Raw genomic sequence first — 25,388 nt, forward strand, 5'->3', positions numbered from 1 at the left:
CAAATCTTCCAGACGCTGGTTTGGCTCAGTGGATAGAGTGTCGGCTTGGGGACTAAAGGATCAGGGTTCGATTCCAGTTACGGGCATGTACCTCGGTTGTAGGCTCCTCCCTGGCCCGGGCCCTGGTCCGGACTCATTCAGGAGGCAACCAATGGATGTGTTTCTCTCACATGGATATTTCTCTGTCTTTCCCTCTCTCTTCCATTCTCTCTAAAAATCAATGGGGGCGGGGGGGGGGGGTGACGGGGAAGGCGGGCGCTGCTGCTGTCCCGGACCTCGCGGCTGCCGGCGACCTCCCTAGGGGCGAGGAGGGTCGCCCCGGGTCTGGAGCGCCGGGGGAGGGTGCGGACCGCGTGGGGCCCGCCAGCGCGGGAAATGGCGCCGGCGCCGGGCCTCCGGGCGCATCCTGTCGATGGGTTTGTGTGTCCGAGCAGATGATGAGATGTTCTCTGATATCTACAAGATCCGGGAGATCGCGGATGGGCTGTGCCTGGAGGTAGAGGGGAAGATGGTCGGTAGGACAGAGGGTAACATTGATGACTCGCTTATTGGTGGAAATGCCTCCGCTGAAGGCCCTGAGGGCGAAGGTACCTAAAGCACAGTAATCACTGGTGTTGACATTTTCGTGAACCATCACTTGCAGGAAACCAGCTTCACAAAAGAAGCCGACAAGAAGTACATCAAAGATTACATGAAATCTATCAAAGGGAAGCTTGAAGAACAGAGACCAGAAAGAGTAAAGCCTTTTATGACAGGGGCTGCAGAACAAATCAAGCACATCCTTGCCAATTTCAAAAACTACCACTTCTTTATTGGTGGAAACACGAATCCAGCTGGCATGGTGCTCTGCTGGACTACCGTGAGGATGGTGTGACTCCATATATGATTTTCTTTAAGGATGGTTTAGAAATGGAAAAATGTCAACAAATTGGGCCGTTTGGCTCCATCACCTGTCATCATAACTAGCTGCTGCTTTTCATCCACACACCAAGACTAGGACAAATGGCACTGATGTTATCTTGAGCTCTTCATTTATTTTGACCTTGATTCATTTGGAGCGGAGGCATTGTTTTTAAGAAAAAAACATGTCGTGTAGGTTGTCTAAAAATAAAATGCATTTAAGCCGAAACCGGTTTGGCTCAGTGGATAGAGCGTCGGCCTGCGGACTGAAAGGTCCCAGGTTCAATTCCGGTCAAGGGCATGTACCTGGGTTGCGGGCATATCCCCAGTAGGAGATGTGCAGGAAGCAGCTGATCGATGTTTCTCTCTCATCGATGTTTCTAACTCTCTATCTCTCTCCCTTCCTCTCTGTAAAAAATCAATCAAATATATTAAAAAAATGCATTTAAATTCATTTGAGAGAATGCTTCTTAGTTTAATACATTTTAAAATCTATCCTGTGTAGTGTTCCTGGAGAAGCTAGAGCCTGCTTGTAGACCACTACTGTAAAGCATACAGCTTCTACAGTGGGAACTACTACTGAGCCTGGAGGGGAAAAAAACAAGAATCAAAGCCTCAGTTCTGAGCTGAAGTAAAGGAAAAGGCCACGCTCACAGCAGAATCAACATTTGAAGTGAATCCCTTAGACATTTCGTCATCTACAAACAGAAGTCGTTAACTGGAAGAGATTACCAAAAGAATAAAGAGACTGATACAGCCGGAAGCAAAGGCTTGTCTGAGCTTATTTATCGTCTCAAGTTAGAACCAAGGTCTAGAAATCTAGGTCTCCTGGAATTGTGTTGCAAGCTTTTGTTAGATTTCATGAAATGGGATGGGCAAATTCTGTGTGACTAAGGTGGCTGTGTTTGTAAATGGGAAAAGTCAGTAGTTTATAGGATATGATGAGGTCTACTTTGGTGTTCAGCTTTATCAGGACATTGATCACTTGTTTATAGACTGGCTCTGGGCACTGCAAGAGCAAAGATGAGTGACAGACCTATGTGGCCTAAAATAAATGTGTGGGCATCTGCAAAATAAATAAATAAATAAATAAATAAATAAATTTTAAAAATCAATGGGAAACTATCCTCAGGTGAGGATTTATATATATATATATATATATATATATATATATATATATATATATATATATCAGGTATTTTGTAACCACCAATGAAATCATTGATTCAGATAAGGATCATCACTGGATGCTAAAACTTTTAGCTGAAAACTTGTTGAGAAACAGGATAGTCACATAATCTCCAGTATCATCCCACAGGTGACTTACAGGGAATGAAGGAAACCTTTACCATGGAGGAATCTGGCAGACTCCACCTTAACCCAGTCCAAAAAGGAAACAAACTCACACCATGCTCTCATGAACATGGGGCACTGAGGACACAATATCATCTAAATATTCTTGTAAAAAATGTTGGCCACGGTGTTTGGTTTGAAATCCCGCGGGTGTCTAGGCTCGCGAAGCGGCAGATCCTGTGCGAGCCGGTGGTAGGGACTGGCTGCCGCGCTCGGTTCCCGGTGGAGTAGGTCGTGGGCCTCGCCGTCCGGTGCCCGGGAGACTTCCATCATGAGGAGAAGGTGCGGGCTGTGGGGGAGCTGGGGACGCGGGAGCGGGGCCGCCCGTCCGGGTGCGGGGCCGGTGGGGCTTCCGGAGGCCCCTCTGGGCCCTGAGCGAGGGTGCCACCTCGGCCCGCGCTCCAGTGAGGCCGGGCGCGGCCGGGCAGAGCCGGCGGCGGTGGGCGACGCACGGGCAGCGGCCCCGGCGGGGCGGAGGCCACCCCGGACCCGGACGCCCGGTGGGGCCGAGCGCGGGTGCGCGGAGGAGCCGCCGGCCGGCGGGCGGGGAGGCGGGAGGCGGCCGAGCCCCACCCTCCCGCTCGCCCCGCGCGGCAGGTGCGGCTCCTCAGGTCGGAGGGCTCGGGTGGAGGCCTGAGCCTGAGCGTCCGCGTGTCTGTTTTTAAATGAAGCCCTGGAGCTACTGTGTATCAAAAAAAAAAAAAAAATGTTTAAACTGAATTTAAATCATGAAAAAAGAACCAGATTAATCCAAGCATATTCTACAAAATATATTCTACAGGACAACTAGTTGGACTCTTTTAAAATGTCAATGTCATAAAAGAATAAAACAAAACAAAAACTGTGGAACTGCTCCAGATCAAAGGACAGAAGGAGATATGACATTGACATCTAAATGCACTGCACAGTCCTTGATTGCATTGGATCCTGGATTGGAAAAAATATATATTTTTAAATAACAAAGCTATCTATAATAATAAAAGCGTAATATGCTAATTAGACTGGATGTCCTTCCTGAAGCCTGGGCTGCGAAGACCAAAGCGGTCTAGGGGGCAGGAGGGGACCGAGGCAGAGGCAGCCGAGCCCCTTGAATGAATTTCATGCATCAGGCCTCTAGTTATTGATATAATTAGAAAAATTTGGATGTGGAGTACATGTTAGGTAATATAATGTTAATAATGTTACTATAATGTTAAAATTTTGGAGTATTGTGATTCTCTCTAGGAGATTCATTGGAATTATTTAGGTCTGAGGAAGTGTGGTGCCTGCAACTTACTTTCAAGTGGGAGAGGGAGATAAAAGAAGGCAAAATGTTAACACTGGTGAATCTAGGTGAAGGGGATATGAGTGCTCGTATTAACTTTTCTGTAAGAGTGAACATTTTTTAAATAAAAAATTGGGAGTAAATCAATAAGTATTTCTTTTCAAACCTTCTACCATGTTCCAAAAGTTACATTATTTTCTGTTCCTTGGAGTATTAACCAGGAGTACATTTAATAACTCATTCAACACTTGTTGAGTGTCTATTGTGTGCTAAGCACTGGGTAAGTAAACAGTGGTGAACAAAACACAAAAAACTTTGTTCTCAGAGGTTCCAGTCAAGATGGTGGCATAGGTAAATGAGGGACATGCCACCTCCTACAACCACACCAAAATTATAACTAAAATACAGAGCAACCATCATTCAGAGCCATCTGAAATCTAGCTGAATAGAAGTCCTACAACTAGGGAATTAAAGAAGCACATCGAGACCGTGGGGCAGATAGGAGGGGCAGAGACATGGGGCAGAATCGAGGAACTAAGTGGTCCCACACCCAAATGTGGCAGTTTAAAATAGGGAGGGATATTATGGTTGTGGAGGTTTCCCTAAGGAGGGAGGGGTCCCAACCCCACATTAGGATTCCAGTACTGAAAAGAGAAATCCCTGCAACTTCTGGCTGTAAAAATCAGAGAGGATTGTGGCTGAGAGACACAGAGGCTGCTGGAGTCCCAGGCAGTTCCTCTTAAAGGGCCAGGGGTGCACAGACTGATTCAGACTCACTCACTCTGAGCTCCAGCACTGGGGCAGCAGCTTGAAAGGAACCTTGGACATTCATGGAGGAACTAACTTATCTGGAATCAGGGCAAGAGCTGGAGGGGTAGCTTTCCCCCAGACAGAGGCCAGTGTTTCTTTGCTGAGCCCTCCCTACTACAGAGCCAGCAGTCAGGCACAATATCTGAATCTCTATTAACCTGACTCACAGTTTTCACCCCACTCTGCTGATTCCCTGAGACCGCACCCCTCCCTACTTTCTGGTTCATCCAAGTCATTCCCAGTGGCTTTTCCATACAACTGGCCTCTCTTGCCTCATGCTTTGGATTTTCCTAAAATATCTCAAACAAGCATCATTGGCATCAGCATGTCCCATACCTCTCAATAAGTGGCCCCAGACCCAGAACTAGCCACAGCTAACCTTGGTTCATAGCTTGTTGTCTCCTGGGCACCTCTAAGCCCAACACAAGCAGCAGCCGTGTACAGATTGCTTTGTAGCTAATGCTGGGTGGCCCTGGGCAAGGTATAGGCAGTGGCTGACACTGAACCTCACAGGAGGCTCCAGAGCCAGTGTTCCCAGTGGTCAGTTTCAATCACACCAGATTACAACCCTACCACCTCCCCAACTGACACCTTCAAGGGGCGGACTCAGTAAGCACCAAAGCCCCACTGAAGCAAGTCTTGCTCCATAGGGTTGGCTCCTGTACAGCATCTCTCACTGTAGTCACAGCTGGTCCTCACAGCCAATTGGCCTGGGGTGGGGGTCAATCCCTTCCAGTGATGCCAAGAACAATGAAGGGTCAACTACAACAAGACAGTGCACACAGCTCACACAGGGGTGCACCTGGAGCACCCAGCTCAGGTGACTGGAGAGGCTGAGCCACTGGACCTATATTACACCTACTACACAAGGCCACTCTATTAAGTTGGGGAGACATAGCAGATCTACCTAATACATAGAAACAAGCACAGGAAAACAGCCAAAATGCAGAGACAAAGAAGCATGTCACAGTCCAGTCAGCATGGCTCAGTGGTTGAGCATTGACCTGTGAACCAGAGGTTGTGGTCAAATCCAGGTTGAGACTCTGTCCCCAGTGTGGAGCATGCAGAAGACAGCCAATAGATGATTCTCTCTCATCATTGATGTTCTTGTCTCTCTCTCTCCCTCTCCATTCCTCTCTGAAATCAATAAAAATATTTTTAAAAAGAAACATCTCACAAATGAAAGAACAGGAGGAATCTCCAGAAACTGAACTAAATGAAATGGAAGCAAGAAAATTACCAGATACAGAATTCAAAACACTGGTTATAAGGATGCTCAAGAAACTTAGAGAACTTCAAGGAACATAGTAAGAACATCAACAACATGAAAAAGGACCAATCAGAAATGAAGGATAGACTAACTGAAATAAAGAATAATTTACAGAGAATAAACAATACCTTAATCAGAAGAGCAAAAAGAAAAAAGAATCCAAAATTATGGAGATAGTGTAAGGAGCCTCTGGGAAAACTTCAAGCATACCAACATTTGCATCATGGGGGTTTCAGAAAGAGAAGAGAGGGAGCAAGAAATTAAAAACCTATTTGAAGAAATAATGACAGAAAACTTCCCTTACCTGGTGAAAGAAATAGAATTACAAGCCCAGGAAGCACAAAGAGTCCTAAGGAAGATGAATCCAAAGAGGTCTACACCAAGACACATCATAATTAAAATGCCAAAGGTTAAAGACAAAGAAAGAATCTTAAAAGCAGCAAGAGAAAAACAGGTAGCTACCTACAAGAGAGCACCCATAGGACTGTCAGCACATTTCTCAACAGAAACTTTGCAGACCAGAAGGGAGTTACAAGAAATATTCAAAGTGATGAAAAGCAAAGACCTACAACCAAGATTACTCTACCCAGCAAAGCTCTCATTTAGAATTGAAGATCACGTGAAGAGCTTCCCAGTTAAGAAAAAGCTAAAGGAGTTCATCACCACCAAACCAGATTTACATGAAATGTTGAAGGGTCTTCTTCAAGAAGAAGAAGAAGAAAAAAAAAAGATCAAGAATAGAAATAATGGCAATAAATACATATCTATCAATAACTGAATCTAAAAATCAAAATAAGCAAACAAGCAGAACAGAAACAGACTCAAATACAGAGAACATTTTGGCAGTTGCCAGATGGGAGGAGGTTTGGGGGATAGGTGAAAAAAGTGAAGGGATTTAGAAGCATAAATTAGTCATAGCCCATACACATCAACAATAGACAGGTGAAGGCCTGGGATGGAGTGGGAGATGGGTGGAGGGAGGTTATGGGGCGGGTGGCGGGGGGAATAGGGGTCATCTGTAATACTCTTCTGGGAGAGAAATAAACCTGTTTCTAGTAGCTGGTCTCTGTTCTAACAGTTAACTATCATTCACAACTGACAGGAGAGCAGTCAGGAACACCAACAAATTAGCCAGAGGTGATGGGGGAAAGTGATAATGATGGCCATTGTTTATTGAATGTAATCTACAAGCCTAGCATTAATTTAATTATTTTTGCATGCATTAACTCATTTGATCCTCACAACAACACTATGAACTAGATTAATATCAACCCATTTTATTTTTTAAACATATTGTTATTGTTTTTTGGTTTTTTTAGAGAGAGGAAGGGAAAGGGAGAGAGAGATAGAAACATCAATGAGAGAGAACATCCACTGACTGCTTCCTGAACACCCCTCACTGGGGATCAAACCTGTAACCCAAGCATGTGCTGGAACCAGGAATCAAACCAGTGACCTTAGTGCATGGTTGATGCTCAGTCACTGAGCCATAAAGACTGGGTTCAACCCATTGTACAGGTGAAGACACTGAGATACATAGCAGTTGAATCATTTGGCCAAAGTTACACAGCTAACAAATGGTGAAGCCAGGCTATGACCTGGGCTATCTGGCACCTGAGCCCATTTTCATACAGCTAACTACACTGCCTCAAAAAACAAGGGGGAGTCCCAGGGCAGTGTGATGGGCTTACCTGGGTGGCCCTGATGATCTGCTCTTCCAGTAGTCCCATTGTGTTCTCTTCCCACATTGACTAGTACTTGGCCATGTGACTGGCTTTGGTCAATGGGGTATTAATGCAGAAACTTAATTAATGCTTGTGTAGTGGGGCCTGGGCTCTTGAAAATGCTCTCACCACCACAAAAGGAAGCCCAGCCAGACTACTGAATGATGAAAGACCACCAGGAAAGACATTCACCTATATAAGCATTCCAGCTTCCCCAAGCACCCAGCCAATCCACAGCTGACTACAGCTCCTGAGTGAACATAAGAGAGACCAGGAGAAGAACCACTCAGTCAACATTCAAAACCTTGAGAAATAATAAATCACTATTTTTTTTATCAACCAATATTTTGGGGTCATTTGTCATGCATCAGTAAATAACTGAAACAGGAAGACAGTTATAGGAAGTGACCTGAGGAAACATAAAGAGAAGAGACAGCCTGGCCAGGATAGCTCAGCAGTTGAGTGCTGGCCTATGAACTAGGAGGTCACAATTTGATTCCTGGTCAGGGCACATGCTCGGGTTGCAGGCTCGATCTGCAGTGTGGGGCGTGCAGGGGGCAGCCGATCAATGATTCTCTCTCATCATTGATGTTTCTATCTCTTTCTCCCTCTCCCTTCCTCTCTGAAATCAATAAAAATATATATTTTTTTAAATATAAGAGATAGATATCAAGCTATATTACAAAGCCACGGTTCTCAGAACTGCCTGGTACTGGCACACGAACATACATATAGACCAATGGAACAGAACAGAGAACCCAGAAATAGAGCCAAGCCGTTATGCTCAATTACTATTTGACAAAGGAGGCAAGAGCATACAATAGAGTCAAGACAGTCTCTTCAATAAATGGTGCTGGGAAAATTGGTCAGATACATGCAAAAAAAATGAAACTAGATCACCAAAACATACACAAAAATAAACTCAAAATGGATAAAGGACTTAAATGTAAGACAAGAAACCATAAAAATCTTAGAAGACTCCATAGGCAGCAAAATATTAGACATTTGTCATAGCAATATCTTTACCGATACAGCTCCTAGAGCAATGGAGACTAAGGAGAAAATAAACAAATGGGACTACATCAAAATAAAAAGCTTCTGCTGTAACCGGTTTGGCTCAATGGATAGAGCGTCAGCCTGTGGACTGAAAGGTCCCAGGTTCGATTCCGGTCAAGGGCATGTACCTTGGTTGCAGGCACACCCCCAGGAAGGGGTGTGCAGGAGGCAGCTGATCGATGTTTCTAACTCTCTATGTCTCTCCCTTCCTCTCTGTAAAAAATCAATAAAATATATTAAAAAAAAAAAAAAGCTTCTGCACAGCAAAAGAAACCATCAACAAAACAACAAGAAAGCCCACTGCATGGGAGAACATATTTACCAATGCTATCTCAGATAAGGGTTTAATCTCCAAAGTTTACAGAGAATTCATACAACTTAACAAAAGGAAGATAAACAATCCAATCAAAAAATGAGCAAAGGATCTAAATAGACACTTCTCAAAAGAGGACATACAGAAAGCCAAGAGACATATGAAAACATGCTCAAAGTCACTAATCATCTGAGAGATGCAAATCAAAACAACAATGAGGTACCATCTCACACCTGTCAGAATGGCTATCATCAACAAATCAACAAACGGCAAGTGCTGGCAAAGATGTAGAGAAAAAGGAACCCTAGTGCACCGATAGTGGGAATGCAGACTGGTGCAGCCACTGTGGAAAACAGTATGGAGTCAGGACAGTCTCTTCAATAAATGGTGCTGGGAAAATTGGTCAGATACATGCAAAAAATGGATGTATGGAATTTCCTCAAAAAGTTAAAAATTGAACTCCCATTTGACCCAGTAATCCCACTTGTAGGACTATATCCCAAGAAACCCAAAACACCAATCAGAAAGGATATATGCACCCCTATGTTCATAGCAGCACAATTTACAATAGCTAAGATTTGGAAACAGCCTAAGTGCCCATCATCAGATGAATAGATTAAAAAAACTGTGGTACATCTACACAATGGAATACTACGCTGCTATAAAAAAGAAGTAATTCTTACCATTTGCAACAGCATGGATGGAACTAGAGAGCATTATGCTAAGCGAAATAAGCCAGTCGGAGAAAGATAAATAGCACCTGATCTCATATGTGGGTATATAATGATCAACATAAATTGATGAACAAAAATCGATCCAGAGAAACCAAGATGGCGGCATAGGTAAACACTTGAAATTGCTGCCTTGCACAACCACTTCAAAACTACAACTAAAAGATAAAACAGACATCATCCACAACCACAGGAAGGCTGGCTGAGTGGAAATTCTACAACTAGAAGGAAAGAGAAAAGCACACTGAGACTCAGAGGAGGTGCAGAAGTAAAGTGCAGAGGTACGGAGGCAGAGGCGCAAGTGCGGAAAGGGCTGGCTATGGAGGACATCGGTGTCTTTTTCAATCGGGATGGAGTCACACGCTCCAGACTGCTCTGAACTCCAGTTCTGGGCAAGTCTCTGGGGACCCAGACTCATACGGGGAGAAACTGGACTGTCTGGCATTGGTTGGAACTCGAGGGCAGCTTTCTCAGAGGTGCTTGCAGGGATTACCGTGGGACACTGAGACCCGGGGGCCTCTTAGGGCAGGACTGAGGACCAGCCATAGCTATTTGCTCTGCCCTGTTGGTTCCCTGAGACCCCGCCCCACCCAAGCTGTGCCCAGAGGCTTTTGCATATGAATGGGCTGGCCCTTTGAGATCTAAAATTACCTAACAAACTGCAGCTGGGTCACAGAGACCCAGAACCAAAAGAAGGCCCAAGGCCCCACAGCAGCTTGCATTGCTTCACAACTGGGCCTCATCTGGGCACCTCCAAATCCCAAACAAAGAAGAGGAGTCTGCAGATCTCTCCATAGCTCCTGCTGGGTAGCCTCAGGCAGAGGCTAAATTAGCACCTCCTTAGAGATCCAAGTGCCAGTGTACCCAGTGGTCAGAGTGGGACCATCCAGATTACAACTCCTCAGATCCATAAGGGACACACTCAGAGGGCAGACTCAGTGAGCACCAAAACCCACTGAAGCAAGTCTTGCCCCAAAAGGGTGTCTCCAGCATAGAAGTTCTCCCACCATAGACACAGCTGATTCTCACAACCAATTGGCCTGGAGGTCAATTCCTCCCAGTGATACCTACAACAATCAAGGCTTAACTACAACAAGACTGTGCACACAGCACACAAAGGGGTGCACCAAGAGTATCCACCTCAGGTAATAATAGCCAATGAATGGAAACAACTTCAAAGTCCACCAACTAATGAATGGAGAAGCAGAATGTGTTATAGCCATACAATAGAATATTATCAGCCATAAAATGGAATGAAGTACTGGCACATGCTACAACATGGATGAACCTTAAAACTAAACTAAGTGAAAGAAGCCAGACATAAAAGACCACATACATATAATTCAGTTTGCATTAAATGTCTAGAATAGCAAATCCATGGAGATAGAAAGTAAAGTAATGGTTGCCTTGGGCTGGGTTCAGGGAAGGGGTGTGGAGAAATGAGGAGTGATTGCTAAAGTATATAGTATTTCTTTTGAGGGTAATGAAAATATTCTAAAGTTGATTGTGGTGGTAGATTCACAACTCTATGACTATATTAAAATCCATTGAATTATACATTTTAAATGAGTTATATGGTATGTGAATTATATCTCAATAAAGCTATTACCAAAAAATATATAATACAATGTCAGGTAGGAATAAGATGTATCAAATACCTGAGGCAGACTTGATTATGTGGCCTGGCTTTCCCACTTACAAATTGTTTGACCTTGAGTAGGTTATTTCACTTTGCTGATCCTCAGCTTTCTCATCTATAAAATTGGGATAAAAATAATACCTACTTCATGGAGTGATTGTGAGAATTAAATGAAGCAAATAACAGTTCTCAATAAATGTTGGTTTTTGTTGTTTTCTTTTAAAAAAAAATGTGAGCGACAAGAGGAAATGGCCACAAAAATGGAGAGCAGTCAGCTGGTGGCCTCTGCAATAGAAGCCTCTGGTTCTTTGAGGGAGATTGTGAAGGAGCTTCCTGGAATCTGATCCTGACCATCAGAGGTTCTAAGCAGCCAATATAGCCCCCCGCCCCAAGAGGCCCTTGTGGTATGTTTGGGTATTATTCCAGGTTATTAGCTTTATAATCTAACTCTCTAATAATCTATGAGCTTCCCAATGTCTCTAACTGGATGTCTTTACTGCTCAAACTAGTCATTGTGGATTCTGTTCCTGACAATTAAGAGCCCTGATGGATACAGGCAGGAAGGGGTTTGTTCAAGAGACAGCGATGAGGCCATGTGGTAGCAAAGGGGGAATGAAGAGGGGAAATGAAGTTAGAAGGCCTGGAGGAGCCAGACCTTAGAGGGCTGTGTAAGCCATGGCAGGGAGTTTGAATTTTATTGAGTGAACTGGGAGCCATGAGAGAAATTTAAATAGAAGGGGGTACATAATCTTTGACTGTACTAGTATGTTGAAAACATGCTAAACAGGGAGCGACCAGGGTGGAGGCTGCTATGATCATCCAGGTAGGAGGTGACCATAGACAGGACAAGGATGAGAGTGTGGAGAGAATGAGAAGTGGGTGAATTTGGAAACACTTTGAAAGTATAACCAGCAGGTTTTGCTGATGAATTGTCTGTGTGTGGTGTGGTGTGTGTGTGTGTGTGTGTGTGTGTGTGTGAGAGAGAGAGAGAGAGAGAGAGAGAGAGAGAGAGAGAGAGAGAAGGGAAAGAGAATGATGTTGGTCAAGGATGACTTGATGGTTACAATGAAGCCTCAAATGCATCAACAGGAAAAGGAGAACACTACTAACTGCATGGGGTCATCATAAGGAGTCTATATAATCATGGGTATAAAGCACTTACTGATACACATTTATGTACCACTGACATTATTTCTTATAGGGTGTTTGAGACAACTCATTCAAACCCATCCTTTTTGTTCTGGCACCTCCAAAACCCTACATGTCTCTGTGTCTCCTAAGATTCCAAGAAAGGCCTCTACTATGCCCCAATTTCTTCAAGATAAACAGAGGTGACTAAGAGGAACTTCCTCCCCTCCCACCACTCTATGGGTTCTAAGGATTTACCAGTCCACAGGTCTCTTTCCAGAAATCCAGGCTCCCTGCTCTAGCCACCTTTCTGTTTCTCTTTCAAATTCAGTCTCCCATCTGTCATCTCCTAGCCACCACCCACCTGGATTTCCCCAGTCCTGCCAAACCCTGTGGCAAATTCCAAACTCAGGTGGTGTATTTGCTTTACTTACATAAACTGAAATTGTCCCTCTGGCCAACTCAGTGGTTCATGGCCTTCCTTGTTCTAATCACCAGGGGAACTCTAAAGATAACAAAGTCTGGGCTGCTATCCCAGAGACGTGATTGGTCTCAGTGCATTCTATCAGTGGTTCTCAAATTTTAAGGTGTATCTGAATCAGCTTGAGCTCTTGCTAAAACATAAGTTGCTGGACCCCACACCCAGAATTTCTGACTAGATAACTCAGAGAATTTATATTTTTAACAAGTTCCCAGGTGAAGCTGATGCTGCTAGTCCAGGGCCCACACTTTGAGAACTGCTGCTCTGTGCCAAGAGACAGTAACATGTAATGAATCAAACTCTTGCTCCTCAGTATGATCCACAGATCCTTGGCATCACCTTGGGAAAGTGTTAGAAATGTAGAATCTGAGATCCTACCTCCAACCTACTGAATCAGAAATCTGCATTTTAACCAATCCCAGGCCATTTGTACACTTGTTAAAGCTTAAGGAGCATGGGGTTCAATCCCAGTTCTGCTGATTATTAACTGTGAGGTTTGGAAGCAGGTTCTTGAGATCTCAGTTTCCTCATCTGTAGAGTGAGGGTAAAATATAAGGTGGTAGTAAGGATTAAATGAGTTCACATAAATATAGCTATGCCTGGTATAGGATAAGCACTGTTGACATAAGAAAATCCAAACCTGTAGAGAATTTTTATGAGTTTATTTGGGCTAAACTGAGGACATATGCCAGGGAGCAAGATCTCAAATGCTCCAGAGAACAACAGTTTTGCGGTTTCTTTTATGCATTTGAAATTAAGGAAGGGATGTGAGGAAGATTACATGAGGGTGGGAAAAAGCAAGTTGAGAATTGGATTACAAGTTAGTTAACAAGATTATGTGCTCTCTGAAGGGTGGTTATACTTCCCAGAGGTCTAAAAAAGAGGCATTTCCATGCATATGAGCATAACCAATGGACATAGACAGTAGGGGTGTGAGGGCATGTGCTGGGGGGTGGAGCAGCCAGGGAGAGGTCAATGGGGGAGGGGGGAGGAGATTTATGTAATACTTTAAACAATAAAGAATTTAAATTAAATAATAACAATAATAATAATAATAAACTGCTACCACACATTAAAAAAAATAAAATTTAAATTTAAAAAAGAGATATTTCAAAGGTGTGTTAACCTAGATGCATAGAAACAATGGACAGGGCTTGCACTTGGTTGTCCCAGGAACACAATAGAGACTCATTAATATTTGATGAGAGAATTCTTAGAAACTCAGTGTGTCATGGCTCCGCCCCTCCACAGGCTCTAAAACCTGGGGTCTGCTACAGCAAGTGAGGAGTTGGGAGCTTAAAGAATGGATACATGTGAGGGGCTAAGGTGAGCAGATGGTGGGGATCAGCTAAAAGGAAACAAGTGATTAGTGAGAAGGAGACCAACAAGGTGAGGTTGAAGAGAGACATGTAAGCAGACATACTTGAGTGGCCCAGGTGGCACACGCAGGAAGGGTGAGAGGAGGATGAGAATCCAACAGGACTCTTAATTCCCCAGCCTCACCCGGCCCTTTCGTCTGGTTCTCCTCCTCAGTCTCTCTAACCCGTCTCTCATCACCTCTCTCCCTCCCCTAACTTCCCCTGGACTCTCTCACTCACCTGTCCCAACACAAACCCCTCACTTAACTTTTTGAACTGTTCTTATCCAGTAGTCCTCCCATTACCTGCCTTTCCCACCCACCTCCTCCCAAGCCACTCCTCACAGATCTTCCCCTTCACCTTTAACCCTCCTCCTCTGTCTTTCTCATTTGTCCCCCTTCACTTATTCTTCTCTTAACCTCTCTTGCATATCCTTTTCACCAGCACGGCTTTCTATTCCTGCCCAGAACGCCTCAATGGCCCTTAGGGTTTCTGGGCACCCTGAGGTGGGAGTTGTGGCTGTGGACATCAGGCTAAAAAAGGACATGGGTATCAGGACATCTCAGACCTGCAGAGGAGGGACAGGCCAGAGGTGGAGAGTAGTGTGCAGAGAATGCTTGGAGGAGATGGGTGGAGGTCCTGTGGTTGGGATCTGGGTATGGGATGCGAGGTTCTGCAGGGCAAGTTGGTGGAGCTGATCCATCTCCTCTACCTCCAGCTGAATCTCAGTGCCCCATTCTGCCCATCTCCTACCATCTTCCCTTTAGAATTCACCCTTGTGTTAGCCCTAGTGCCTCCCACCCTACAGTGAGACTGACCAGAGATTTCAGGGTATCATGGTGCCATTGGGCAATAGAAGGGTCCAAGATACCAGTCAAGGTCTGCTGACACAGCCCCTCCCGCTCTCATATAGAAACCTATGCCCTGTATTTCTTCCCCATCACCTAGCAGAATCACCCAGGACAAATTCAGCCTTTTCTAGGAGCACTGCAAAACAAGAAAAGCAAATTGCATAAAAATGGATTCTGTATGACTGATGTCACTCTCATACAACTGAAACAAGTCAAATAAAATGTTCCCCAAAATTGCTCCATCAAGTCAAGCCCTATCAGAACAAATTGCTCCATCAAGTTAAGCCCTGCCAGAACCATTGTTATAAAACAATGATCCAGAGAGATTAAAAATGGCGGTGGAGTAAGTGGATGCTACACAGACACATTCCCAGGAACAAATTGGAATTACAACTAAAATACAAAGAAACCATCCTGAATAATCAACTGAAGACTAGCTGGAGAGAACCCTGATAATCTAGGATGGAAAGTGGAGACCACATAGAGACTGGTAGGAAGGGCAGAGGCATGAAATGGCTAGCCGGGCTCCCACAGACAGCAGCTGAAGTTCAAGAGCGATATCTTAGCAGTAGGAGGGGTTGCCACTGCGAACTCTGGAGTATAAACCACAAGATGGGCCACCCAGCAGAGAGCACCATAACTGAGAAAGTTGCCCACATAACATCTGGCTATGAAAAGCAGCAGGGTTGGTCTGCCAGGGAGAGACAGCTGGAAATGCAGGCATCCTCTTAAAGGACCAATGCACAAAACTTTGGGTGCAGCCACTCATCTTGGGCTCTGGCAAAGGGAGAGCAAAGTGGACTAGAGCTTTGTGAGGAGAGTCCAGGATTGGGGGCTCTGGGGTTAGAACTCAGAAGGAAAACACCCCGGTTTCCTGTGCTGAGTCATTCCCTCATGCTGCGAAGGACATCTTTCTCAGGCGGACCTTTGCTATCCAGGCAGTTTTTACCGGGGCGGGGGGTGGGGGGGAGACAGTTACCCCACCCTACAGGAAAACCCCTTACCCCACCCTCTGGGGTTTCTGAAGAGTACCTGAGAAGAAACATGGGCATTTCTTTAATTATTGTCAGCTAAGTCCAGTGGCTTTGGCAAAGCCACATCCTGGAAACACACTTTGCCAAAAGGCAGGAGTGTTGTCAGCTTGACCTTCAGCCCAGGTGCCAGGAGGTTGGTTTTATTATTTAAATCCAGCCAAGCACCAGGAATGAATACGACTCAGGCCCACCCAAGAATGCACATAATCTTTTGTTTTGACTTTTAGTAAAACTTCTTGTTTTTTGCTGTATAAAATAAACACACTGTATTGGCTCTGGGTCCCTGTCCCTGTCTCTCTATCAAAAGACAGTGGTCCCACCCAGCCCCAGCTTTTTCCTTCCATCTCTGTGTCTGTCTCTTTCTTTCATTTTCTCAATCCCCAGCAGCCACTACTCAGGAACCCAACCACTCTCCAGCCGCACTGGATGCGGAGAAGAGAGAAATATTCACAGAAAATAACTATTAGTCTCCAGGCAGAAGTGATTGCCCCACCCTGTTGAAAAACCTCTCCCCCACCTGTGGATGATTGTCTTAGGCTACTCAAGACTGAATCCAATCAGTCGGCAGACAGAAGTGGGTCTCTGGAGGCTATGAGCCTCTGTCTTATCTAATTAGTCAGAAACAGCATTAGACACAATCCTGTGCTAGAGATTGGGAGGCATAGCAGATCTACCTAATACATAGCCAAAAACTCAAACAGGCAGCAAAAATGGGGAAACAAAGAAACAACCCCAAAATAAGTACAAGAGAATTTTCCAGAAGAAGAGCTAAATGAAATGGAGATAAGAAATTTATCAGACATAGCCCTAACTGGTTTGGCTCAGTGGATAGAGTGTCAGCCTGCTGACTGAAGGGTCCCAGATTCGATTCTGGTCAAGGGCATGTACCTTGGTTGCGGGCACATCCCCAGCGGGGTGTGTGCAGGAGTCAGCTGATTGATGTTTCTCTCTCATTGATGTTTCTGATTCTCTATCTCTCTCCCTTCCTCTCTGTAAAAAATCAATAAAATATATAAAAAAAGACATTTATCAAACATAGAGTTCAGAATAATGATGACAAAGATGCTCAACAAAACAAGAAAAGATATAGTAACTATGAAGAATGACACAGCACTCATAAAGAATGCCATGGAAGGAATACACAGCAGATTAGAGGAGCCAAAGATCAGATCAGTGAATTAGAAGACACAATAGAAAAAATCACCCAGAAAACCAAAAAAAAAAAAAATTAAAACAGGAAAACAATTTAAGGGAGCTGTGGGACAACATGAAATGTAACAATATTCACATAATAGGTGCTCCAAAAGGTGAAGGAAATGAGCAAGGGGAAGAGAACATGTTTGAAGAAATAATGGCAGAAAACTTACCTAACCTGGGAAGGAAAAAGTCACACAAGTCCAGGAGGCACAGAGAGTCCCAAGCAAGAAGAACCCAAACAGGCCCACACCAGATACATCATGATTAAAATGCCAAAATTTAAAGACAAAGAGAGAATCTTAAAGGCAGCAAGAGAAAAGCAATTTGTTACCTACAAAGGAGTTCCCATAAGGCTGTCAGCTGATTTCTCATCAGAAACTCTACAGGCTAGAAGGGAATGGCATGAAGTACTCAAGGTAATGAAAAGCAAGGATCTGAAACCAAGATTACTAGATCCAGCAAGGCTATTATTCAAAATAAATGGTGAAATGAAGAGCTTCTCAGAAAAAAAGGACTAATGGAATTTATCACCACCAAACCAGCACTATAAAAAAAACTAAAAGGACTCCTGTAATGAGAAGAAATATATAGAGAAAAACATAGGCATACAGAATTAAAATGGCAATAAATAACCCAGTTGGCATGGCTCACTGGTTGAGCATTGACCTATGAACCAGGAAGTCATGGTTCAATTCCAGGTCAGGGCACATGCTCAGGTGATGGGCTCAATCCCCAATAAGGGCTGTGCAGGAGGCAGCCAGTCAATGATTCTCTCTCATCATTGATGTTTCACTTTCTCTCTCCCTCTTCCTTCCACTCTGAAATAAATTAGATATAGATATAGATAGATATAGATATAGATATAGATATAGATATAGATATAGATATAGATATATAGATATATAAATTTAAAAAAACAAGACCCAATTATATGCTGTCCACAAGAGCCTTACCTCAGAACAAAAGACTTACACAGGATGAGAGTGAAGGGATGGGAAAAAATTTTCCATGTAAATGGAAACAAACAAACAAAAAAACTGGGGTAGCAATACTCATATCTGGCAAAATACACTTCAAAATGAAGGCCATCAGAAGAGACAACAAAGGTCACTACATAATACTAAAGGGATCAATCCAACAAGAGGATATAACCTTGGTAAACATATATGCACCTAATATAGGAGCACGTAAATATATTTTTTAAAAATCCTAGAGGATTTTAAGGAAGAAATCAACAACAACACAGTCAATATAGTAGGGGACTTTAACACCCCACTAACTTCACTGGATAGATCTTCCAGACAAAAAATTAACAAGGAAACAATCCTATATAATAAAAGCATAGTATGCAAATTGTCCCCTTGACCAGAGTTCTTCCGAGTGTTCGACCAGGGGGTGGGCAGGCCGGGGAAAGGAAGGGAGGCCCTGATGCTGGAAGGTGGCCGGGGAAGGGAGGGAGGCCCTGGCCGGTGGCGGCAGCCAGCAGCTGCTAGGGACCTTACCAGTGCACAAATTTTGTGCACTGGGCCTCTAGTGACCTTTATGACACATTATATCAGATGTATTTAATTGACATTCCAGATTCATCAAGAAACAGAGAGAGAGGACTCAAATAAATAAAATCAGAAATGAAAGCAGAGAAGTAACAACTGACACCACAGAAATACAAAAGATTGTAAGAAAATATGAACAACTATATGCCAACAAGATGGACACTGTGTATGAAATGGACAAGTTCCTAGAAAAATACAATCTCCCAAAACTTAATCAGGAAGAATCAGAATGCCTGAATAGGCCAATAACAACTGAGAAAATCAAAGCATTAATTAAAAAAAAAAACTTTCACCCTAGTTTTTTTGTCTCAGTGGATAGAGCATCGGCCATCAGCCTCCAGACTGAAGGGTCCCCGGTTCAATTCTGGTCAAGGGCACATGCTGAGGTTGTGGGCTTGATCCCCAGTAGGGGGCATGCAGGAGGCAACCAATCAATGATTCTCACTCAACATTGGTATTTCTCTCCCTCTCTCTCTCTCTCTCTCTCTCTCTTTCTCTCTCTCTCTCTCTCTCTCTCTCTCTCTCTCTCTCTCTCTTTCTCTCTGAAATAAATAAAAATGTCGTTTTAAAAAAAAAAAAACAGCCTGGTACTGGCACAAGAACAAGCATATAGATCAATGGACCAGAACAGAGAACCCAGAAATTGACCCAAGCCATTACACTCAATTTACATTTGACAAAGGAGGCAAGAACATACAATGGAGTCAAGACAGTCTCTTCAATAAATAGTATTGGGAAAATTGGACAGATACATGCAAAACAATGAAACTAGACCACCAACTTATGCCATACACAAGAATAAACTAAAAATGGGTTAAAGATTTAATGTAAGTCGTGAAACCATATAAATTCTAGAAGAAACCATAAGCAGCAAAATTTCAGACATCTTTCATAGCAATATGTTTACAGATACATCTCCTAGGGCTAAGGATACAAAATAAACAAATGGGACTACATCAAAATGAAAAGCTTCTGGACATCAAAAGAAACCATCAACAAAATAGGGAGCCCACTGTATGGAAGAACGTATTTGGCAGTGATACGTCTGATAAAGGGTTACTATCCAAAAATATATAAGGAACTCATACAACTTAACAAAAGGAAGACAAGCAATCCAATTTAAAAATGGGTAAAGGACCTAAATACTAGTTGACACTTCTCCAAGTGGACATACAGATGGCCAAGAGACATGAAAACATACTCAAAATCACTGATATCAGAGAGATGCAAATTGAAATGACATTGAGGTATCACCTCACACCTGTCAGAATGGCTACCATCAACAAATCAACAAATGACAAGTGCTGATGAGATGCGGAGAAAAGAGAACCCTTGTGTACTTCTGGTGGGGATGCAGACTGTTACAGCCATTATGGAAAACAGTATGGAGTTTCCTCAAAAAATTAAATATGGACCTGCCATTTGACCCGGTGATCCCACTTCTAGGAATATATCCTAAGAAACCCAAAGCACCAATCAGAATGTACGCACCCCTATGTTCATAGCAGCACCATTTACAATAGCTAAGGTCTGGAAACAGCCCAAGTGCCCATCAGTAGATGAGTGGATAAAAAAGCTGTGATACATTTATACCATGGAATACTATGCAGTAGTAAAAAAAGATCTCTTACCCTTTAAGACAGCATGAAAGGAACTGGAGAGTGTTATGCTAAGTGAAATAAGTCAGTCAGAGAAAGAAAAGTATCACATAATCTCACTCATATGTGGAATCTAATGAACAAAACAAACTGATGAACGAAATGAATCCAGAAACATAGAAGCATAGAACAGACTGCAGAACTTCAGAGGGAAGTGGGGAAGGGTGGGTGGGAAGTGACCAACCAAAGAACTTGTTTGAATATATGCATAGCCCATGGACACAGATAATAGTGTGGTGAAGACCTGGGGTGGGGGGCAGGAGTAGGCTAGAAAGGGTCAATGAGGGAAAAAGGGGCCATATGTAATACTTTCAACAATAAAGATTTTTAAATAAAAAACAATGGTCCAGAATCTACTCTGATTTCTTTTAAGTTTGTTTTTCAGATCTAAAGCCAAGCCATCAATCACAGGGACCAACTCAATACCTAGATGAGAAATTTTCTTCCTGAATCCTGTAATAAGTGCTGCACAATCCCAGAATGCATCGCTTCACTGACATACCCAGACATCAGTGTTCAAAAAAAGGAAAAGCCTACTAACCTACTCTTTGATTAATTAATCCCAGCAACTTCCATGTTCCACTAAGCCCCACATTTGGGGCTCAGAACCTGAGAACCTATCTCAGTCTTCTCACTGTCTACAGAGCAATAAATCTGCCTTTGCTTTTATCAGTGTCCCTGCTCTAAATTCTTTTATATCAGAAGATAAGAACCCAAACTCACTAGTAACCCAACCGACAATAGTACATGCACAAGCTGGCCAGTGTAGCTCATTGGTTGAGCTTCAACCCAGGAACCAAGAGGTTGCTGGTTCAATTCCCCATCAGGACACATGCCTGAGTTGCTGGCTCGATCCCCAGTATGGAGTATGTAGGAGACAGCCAATCAATGATTCTCTCTCATTATTAATGTTCCTATCTCTCTCTCTCTCCCTCTCCCTTCCTCTCTAAAATCAATAAACATATATTTTTTAAAAAAAATATGTGCATGAATCTGTGTTTGATGTAAATGTATAAAGAAAGCTGTGGATTAATCATGGTTATCTAAGGGGGTTGGAGTGGGGAAAGGGGTGGTGGTGAGGAAGGTAAGAAAGAAAGGGGAAAATGCTATAGACCTATAAGAAGTTGCAGAAATATTACAGAGAGGCACCCTGTATCCATCCTTACACTTATTACTACTGATGCAGGAAGAGACTTTCCCATAACTATAGCACATTCTCAAAAGAAGGAAATTGACATTGGTGCAATGCAATGAACGAGACTGTAGACTTTTTACTGGGACTTCACCAGCTTTCCAATGTACTCATTTTTTTCATTTTTTTTAAGGCTAACTTAGCTATTTTTTATATGTTGTTATTGATTTCAGAGAGAGGAAGGGAGAGGGAGAAAGAGATAGAAACATCGGAGATGAGAGAGATATATTGACCAGCTGCCTCTTGCAAGCCCCCTACTGGGGATCGAGCCTGAAACCTGAGCATGTGCCCTGACCTGGAATGGAATTCCTGACCTCTTGGTTCATAGGTCAATGCTCAATGACTTAGCCACCCCAGCTAGGCTCATTTATTTATATATGTCTTTGTGTATAATTCGGTGACATTTTATTACATCTAGAAATACCACAATCAAAATACAGAATTGTTTCCTTACCACAGAGAAACACCCAAGTGCCATTCCTTTTACAATCACACCCTCTCTTCTGTTACCCTGGATGACTACTAATGTGTTTTCTATCTCTATTATTTTGTCATTTCAAGAATGTTATTTTTGGGGGAGGAAACCAAGATGGCGGCATAGGTAAACACCGGAGTTTGCTGCCTCGAACAACCACTTCAAAAATACAACTAAAAGATGGAACAGACATCATCCAGAACCACAGGAAAGCTGGCTGAGTGGAAATTCCACAACTAGAAGGAAAGAGAAAAGCATACCGAGACTCAGAGGAGGCGCAGTGCAGAAGTAAAATACTAAGGTGCGGAGGTGCATGCGGAGAGGGCTGGCGGCTGAGGGTGCGGTTGTCGTTTTCGATTGAGAGGGAGTCTCAAGCTCTGAGCTCCAGTTCCGGGCGAGTCTCTGGGGACCCAGACTCATACAGGAGAAGCGGGACTGTCTGGCATCAGTCGGAACTTGAGGGCAGCTTTCTCTCGGAGGGGCTTGCAGTGATTACCAGGACATTGAGAAGCAGAGCCTCTGAGAGCAGCCATAACTGCTAGCCCCGCCCTGTTGATCCCGTGGGACCCGACCCGCCCAAGCCCTGCAGGGAGGCTTTTGCTGGATAGCCTAAGGCAGAGGCTAGATTAGCACCTCCCTAGAGATCCAGGAGCCAGGAGCCACCCAGAGGTCAGAGTGGGACCATCCAGTTTGCAGCTCCATGGAACCATAAAGGACACACTCAGGGGGCAGACTCAGTGAGCACCAAAGCCCCATTGAAGCAAGTCTTGCCCCGGAGGGGTGTCTCCAGCACAGAAGTTCTCCCACTGCAGACACAGCTGATTCTCACAGCCAATTGGCGTGGAGGTCAATTCCTCCCAGTGATACCTACAACAATCAAGGCTTAACTATAACAAGACTGTGCACAAAGACCACAAGGGGGTGCACCAAGAGTGTCCTCCTCAGGTATTTGGGGAGGCTGAACCACTGGGCCCTAGAGGACACTTACCACAGAAAACCACTTTATCAACACAGGGAAGCATAAAAAAATGCAGAGACAAAGAAAAAGGACACAAATGACAGAAATGGAGGAAAGCAAACTACTGGATATAGAGTTCAAAACCACACTTTTAAGGTTTTTCAAGAATTTTCTAGAAACTGCCAATAAACTTAATGAGATCTACAAGAAATCTAATGAGACCCTCGAGGTTGTGATAAAGGACCAACTAGAAATTAAGCATATACTGACTGAAATAAAGAATATTATACAGAATCCCAACAGCAGACTAGAGGATCACAAGAATCAAGTCAACGATTTGAAATACGAAGAAACAAAAAACACCCAATCGGAAAAGCAAAATGAAAAAAGAATCCAAAAATACGAAGATAGTGTAAGGAGCCTCTGGGACAGCTTCAAGCGTACCAACATCAGAATTATAGGGGTGCCAGAAGATGAGAGAGAGCAAGATATTGAAAACCTATTTGAAGAAATAATGACAGAAAACTTCCCCCACCTGGTGAAAGAAATAGACTTACAAGTCCAGGAAGCACAGAGAACCCCAAACAAAAGGAATCCAAAGAGGACCACACCAAGACACATCATAATTAAAATGCCAAGAGCAAAAGACAAAGAGAGAATCTTAAAAGTGGCAAGAGAAATAAAGTCAGTTACCTACAAGGGAGTACCCATACGACTGTTAGCTGATTTCTCAACAGAAACTTTGCAGACCAGAAGGGAGTGGCAAGAAAATTTCAAAGTGATGAATGCCAAGAACCTACAACCAAGATTACTTTATCCAGCAAAGCTATCATTCAGAATTGAAGGTCAGATAAAGAGCTTCACAGATAAGGAAAAGCTAAAGGAGTTCATCACCACCAAACCAGTATTAAATGAAATGCTGAAAGGTATCCTTTAAGAAGAGGAAGAAGAAGAAAAAGGTAAAGATACAAATTATGAACAAAAAATACACATCTATCAACAAGTGAATCTAAAAATCAAGTGAATAATCTGATGAACAGAATGAACTGGTGATTATAATAGAATCAGGGGCATAGAAAGGGATCGGACTGGCTATTCTTGGGGGGGAAAGGGGAGAGGGGGATGCGGGAAGAGACTGGACAAAAATCGTGCACCTATGGATGAGGACAGTGGGTGGGGAGTGAGGGAGGAGGTTGGGGTGGGAACTGGGTGGAGGGGAGTTATGGGGGGGGGGGGGAGAGGAACAACTGTAATAACCTGAACAATAAAGATTTTATTTTAAAAAATAGAATGTTATTTTTTTTAAATAATTATTATTTCAGAGAGGGAGAGAGAGATAAAAAACATCAGTGATGAGAGAGAATCATTAATCAGCAGCTTCCTACACACCTCCTACTAGGGATTGAGTCAGAAACCTGGGCATGTGCCCATACCAGGAATTGAACCAGTGACCTCCCGGTTCATAGGTCCATAATTCAACCACTGAGCCACACCCACCAGGCCAAGAATGTTATTTAAGTGAAATTATACAGCATGTTACCTGTTGAAATTAGCTTTTTTCATTCAGCACAATAACCTTAAAATTCATCCAAGTTGTGTGGACCCCTAGTTCCTTCCTTTTTATTGCTGAGTACTATTTAATGGGCTATTAAAGCTGCTATGAATATTTGTATCATATTTTTGTGTGAACACACATTTTTATTTCTCTAGGATAAATGCCCAGGAGTGTGTAAGTCTACATGGTTAGAGAAAGGAGAGGGAGAGAGAGAGAGAGAGAGAGAGAGAGAGAGAGAGAGAGAGAGAGAGAGAGAGAAGAAACATCAATGTGAGAGACAAACATCAATCAGTTGGTTGCCTTCCGTACCTGTCTCAACCAGGGATCAAACCTGCAATCCAGGCATGTGCCCTGACCAGGATCAAACCGGCAACCTTTTGGTGCACAGGACAACACTCGACCAACTGAGCCACTCTAGCTGGGCTCAACTGTTTACTTATTTTATTTTATTTTATTTTATTTTGAATGTTTTAAATTAAATGTATTGGGGTGTCACTGGATAACATGAACATAATGGTTTCAAGTGTGGGTTTCTATGTTACAAGATCTGTATGTCGCACTGTGTGCCCACCACATTGTTTATTGATAGTATAAATACATATAATTGATTTTGTGTGTTTACATTATATCTTGTGACCTTGCTAAACTCACTTATAAGTTCTAGGAGTCTTTGTAGTTTCCTGGTGGCTTTATACATAAACATCCATTCCGTCTACAAATAGGAAGCTTTATTTTTGCCCTCTCAATTTTCATGCCATTTGTTTGTTTATTCTTTTGTACTGTCTAGGACGTCCAGTACCATGTGAAGGAAGAGTTATGAGACTTCACACACATTAGAATGGCTACTATTAAACACACACACACACACACACACACACACACACACAC

General features: G+C 43.3%; 1 pseudogene across 1 annotated transcript; it reads left to right on the top strand.

Moving 5' to 3' along the window:
• Nucleotides 1–439: 439 nt before the first annotated feature.
• LOC308531166 (translationally-controlled tumor protein-like) lies at nt 440–1,023 on the top strand (annotated as a pseudogene). The gene has a single exon. The product of its transcript is annotated as a translationally-controlled tumor protein-like (transcript).
• The last annotated feature ends 24,365 nt before the right edge of the window (nt 1,024–25,388 follow it).

Source organism: Myotis nattereri, assembly GCF_964212035.1.
Source record: "Myotis nattereri genome assembly, chromosome: 15".
NCBI lineage: Eukaryota > Metazoa > Chordata > Mammalia > Chiroptera > Vespertilionidae > Myotis > Myotis nattereri.